The 4,381-nt window shown below is 42.2% G+C and overlaps 1 pseudogene; it reads left to right on the forward strand.

The window, feature by feature from the left end:
- The first annotated feature begins 565 nt into the window (after positions 1–565).
- Positions 566–684, forward strand: LOC112481617 (annotated as a pseudogene).
- Positions 685–4,381: the final 3,697 nt, after the last annotated feature.

The raw sequence follows: 4,381 nt of genomic DNA on the forward strand, positions 1-4,381 counted from the left end.
TGTTAAGTGTTCTACAGATTCAAAGCAATCTACGGATACAATGCAATTTTTATCAAAATCTCAACAGCTTTCTTTTTCAAAATATAAAAATTGATTCTAAAATTCATGTGGAATTTTTATTTTTAAATTTATTATTTATTTTTTTATTTTCGGGTTTTATTTCATTTTTTAAAACAATTTTTTTCATAGTTTGAAACATTAACTTATAGCTTAACATTTACAGTGGCTAACTTCGATGATTTCATATTTTCTTATTTGAATAATAGACAAAAACCTCAGGCTCTGGAATAGCCAAAATAATCTTAACAAATTAATCTTAATAATCAAAACAAAACAAAACAAAACAAAACACAAAGTTGGAGGATTCAAACTCCCAATTTCAAAACGTACTAAAAACATAAGGGCACTAATCTCCATAATGAAAGCTCTGCCCCACGAATCACCTCTCAGAGGCCTCACCTTTTAATACCATCACACTGGGGGTCAGAATTTCAACATATAAGTTTGGGGGGCACACAAATATTCAGTCTGTAGCACAACGCAATTTAAAAACAGGCAAAAGATGGTCTACGGCCATGTTGCCCTGAATGTGCCTGATCTCCCCTGATCTGGGAAGCTAAGCAGGGTCGGGTCTGGTTAGTACTTGGATGGGAGACCACCAAGGAAGACCTGGGGCTGTAGGCATAAAAAAAACAAAAAGAACAAAAAAACAGGCAAAAGGATACGAGTAGACATTTCTCCAAAGATACGCAAATGATGACCAAGCTCACAAAAAGATGTTCATCATTAGTCATTAGAGAAATGAAAAGCAAGACCACAATGAGATGTCACTTCATACCCACTAGGATGACTCTAATAAAAAGAAGGAAAATATCAAGTGTGGACAAAGATCTGGAGAAAATTGGAACTGGCATACATTGCTGGTGCAGCAGCTGTGGCAGTTTGTCAGTCCCTCAATAAGTTCAATTTAGAATTACTATATGACTCAGCCATCCACTCCAGGGTGAATACCCAGAAGACCTGGACATGCGTATCTGCACACAAATACTTCCATGGCAATGCTCATAGCAGTGTAATTTGTAATAAAGACAATGTGAACACAGTCTAAATGTCCATCTGCTGAAGCCCAAAGCGGCATATCCCTGCAACGGAATATTACTCAGCAACAAAAATGAGTTAAGTACATGCCACGACATGGGTAAACCTCGAACACATTATACTAAGTAAAAGAAACCAGACACGAAAGACCACATATTGACAATTTAATTTATGTGAAAAGTCTAGCAAAGAAAAAGGAAAATCGGTAGAAACAGAAAAGGGGTTAGTGGGCTGCGAGTGGGAATAAGATTGACAGCACACAGGCACAGGGGGCCTTTTTGGAAATATTCTACAACTAGATGTGGTTGGTAGTTATACAATCCAGTCAACTTACTAAAAAGTATCGAATTGTGTGCTGATAATGGCTTAATTTTATGCTATGTAAATTATACTTTAATAACACTGTTAAAATAAAAATGAGGAAATGGGTCGAAGGAGGGGTTGTCTCAATGATTTTTCCCCCATAGGCCCCTTGGCTGAAATGCAAATTCAACCACTTCCTGCCCATTGACCAGCTCTGAATACTAAGGGGTGTTGGGAGGGTGTTGAGAGATCCTATTACACCCTGTTTCTGAGAACTTGGGGCCACGTCAATGAGACACGTACAGACACAAAAGAGTCCCTCAAGGGACCCTTCCCTCAACAGAGATCTATTTCTGAGGGGACTCATCTTCACCCCAATGGACGTGGGAGCTGTTAAATTTCCACCTTCAAAAGCATCTACTTTTTTAAAATAAGGGGTTAAGTGGTTTCTGCTGCATTCCATCTGCTCTCTATGACCTGAGCACTCTTTTAAAAAAGTAAATTGGATTAACTCTGATGAAAACCTCGGAAGACTCCCAATTTCCCTTGGAACCATATCTACCTTCCTTGCCTCATCTGGCAAATTCTCACGTGGTGGGCATGATGTGTGACTTCCTGACCCTGCCTCCAAGTATCCTTTGCTTACTCACTCTGTTCTGCCACACTCTTCTCAAATTCTTGAAGCAAGCCACATTTTCTCTCACTTCAAGTGCCTTTGCATGTGCTAATAACGTAGGGAGGAGGCAAGAGAATTAAGAAGTTGCAATATGCTGATCAGCCCTGCAGCCAGGCCAGGACACCTTCAGAACAAAGGAAGATTTTTGCTGGGATTGCTAGCGGCCCATTCCCCCTGCACCTGTGAAGGGGAAACAGGAACCAAGAGTCATTCTCTATGGCGAAAACCTTGAGGAACCTAAGGATTAAAGGCTGGGAACTGCCAGCAGGCCTTTCGCTCTACATATTCATATACCTTTTCAGGCTACATACTCTTCCCCTTCCTCATCGTATGTCCATATCGAAGGAAATGGGTTAACAAAGTCTTTTAAACTATAACTCACAGGAACTAAAGAATGACATATAAATTGAATTCCCCAAACACTCAGGGCCCCTCTCAGTACCTTTACTCTGACTCTTTCTCTGTCCTCTGTCCCCCTCAGTGCCTTTGTTGCAGAATTGTTGCAAAATTGGGCTGGTGAGAAACCAAGCACCACTTGGAGATTTGGAGAACTCAAGTTTACTATGCCGGTGGTCCCAGACAAGCTAGTGCTCTGAAGATCTGGGCCCTGAGCTCAGGGGCAACTTTGCTCTTACAGGGCTTATTTGGCATGGGTCGACTGGTTAATTTGTCCTCAGATGGTTACAAATTGCTATGAGTTACAGGCAGTTACATTTGTTATTTAGACAGAACAAGCAAAAGGGAGGACGCGTCTTTAGTTAATTTAAAGGTCACCCTGCCCTGCGGCCTATGCAGCAAAGCATATCTACAGAAGCAGAACAAAGAGCTGATTACAAGATTAGCCTTTTGAGTGAAAATTCCTCTTCATCTTTACTCTGTCTCTCTCTCTGTCCTCGTTTCTATGGTCTCTGTCCCTCTGGGTCTCTCTCACTGTCCCTCTCACTGTTTCTCACTGTCCCTCTCACTCTCTGCCTCTGAGAGGAGACCACACTCTGTGAAGTGTTATCCCTTTTCTAATACACTTTCCTTTTGACTCTACCTTTGGTGTGTGTCTTGAATTTTTCTACACTCTCAGTCAAAGGACCCTCTTCCCTTGGTGCAGGGCTTGGTATCCCCCCAGCTTGGGGGAATTTGCCCTGTCCTGCATCGCTATTACTTCGGCCTAAGTGCTTAGGAGCTTAGCATTTAATGTGCCTCTAAATGTCACTACCTTACCCTTCCGTTGGTTATCTACGACAATTAGTCCAATTTGTTTAGTTTGTCCAATACTTCCTTCTTGTCCAATACTTCCTTCTGTCTGTCACTTCACAGATTCTGTGAGAGCTGTCACTTGTGTATATTTCCGTGGGGTATCCTCAGTCCATACTCAAGGGCCCACTCAGTATTGGTGGGTAGAAGGCAGGAAGGAGAGAATGGATGGCTGGTTGGGCGGGTGAACAGAAGAATAGATAAGTGGGTAGGTGGGTAGGTGGGTGAGTGGGTGCGTGAAGGGAATAAGGGGAGGGAGGGAGGCAGGCAGGCAGGTGGGAGGGAGGAGAGACTGAATATCTTTGGGTTGTCATACATCTAGAAGATAAGTAAGTGAGTGATCAAGAATGTAAACTCAGGAGCCCAAATGACTGAGTTTGTTACCAGAGAGTGGGGATCCTCTCCCAGCGCACTGTCCAGGTTCTTGATGTCTCGAACAAAGAATTGAGCAAGACATCGAAATACAGCAGAATAGAAAAGCTTTATTAGAAGGGAAAATACACCTCCAGATGTGGAAGTGTGCCAAAAAGCCTAATAATAAAGCCTTTGGGGTTTTTGTTCCTACTTGATGTGGGCGGTTACTTTTCTTAGAGGGGTGGGCTTTCTTGAATGACAACTAAGATTGACAGGATTCAGTGATTCATCATTTACTTTCTGTGCGTGTTCTTTCCCAGAATTCAGTCTGTTATAATGATATTAATGAAATTCTGGGCATATGCACCATATTATCATTATAATGAGACTCAGGTGAGTTGAAGGTGGTTGGGGTCTTCCTTGCCCAGGTGCAAGTGACTGGCTTAAACTGGTACCTAATTCTCTGCTTACTCGTTTCTTTGTGGAAGTTACTTTTAGCCTAAAAATGCCTTCTAGCTTGCTTAATTGTGGGTGGACTGGGGCAGACTAGGATAGGATGACTAGTGTCTTTGCAGGTAGACCGAATCCCCTACCTAACTTTCCTGCCTCTTTTCTAAGAGCCATGAACCTCCTTACTTATTAGTAGTGTGGATGTTGAGGGACAAGAGGTCTCTTCTTCTGTATCTGCTTCCTGCTGTGAAG

The sequence above is a fragment of the Pteropus alecto genome, unplaced genomic scaffold, assembly GCF_000325575.1.
Source record: "Pteropus alecto unplaced genomic scaffold, ASM32557v1 scaffold44, whole genome shotgun sequence".
In the NCBI taxonomy this organism is placed as follows: domain Eukaryota; kingdom Metazoa; phylum Chordata; class Mammalia; order Chiroptera; family Pteropodidae; genus Pteropus; species Pteropus alecto.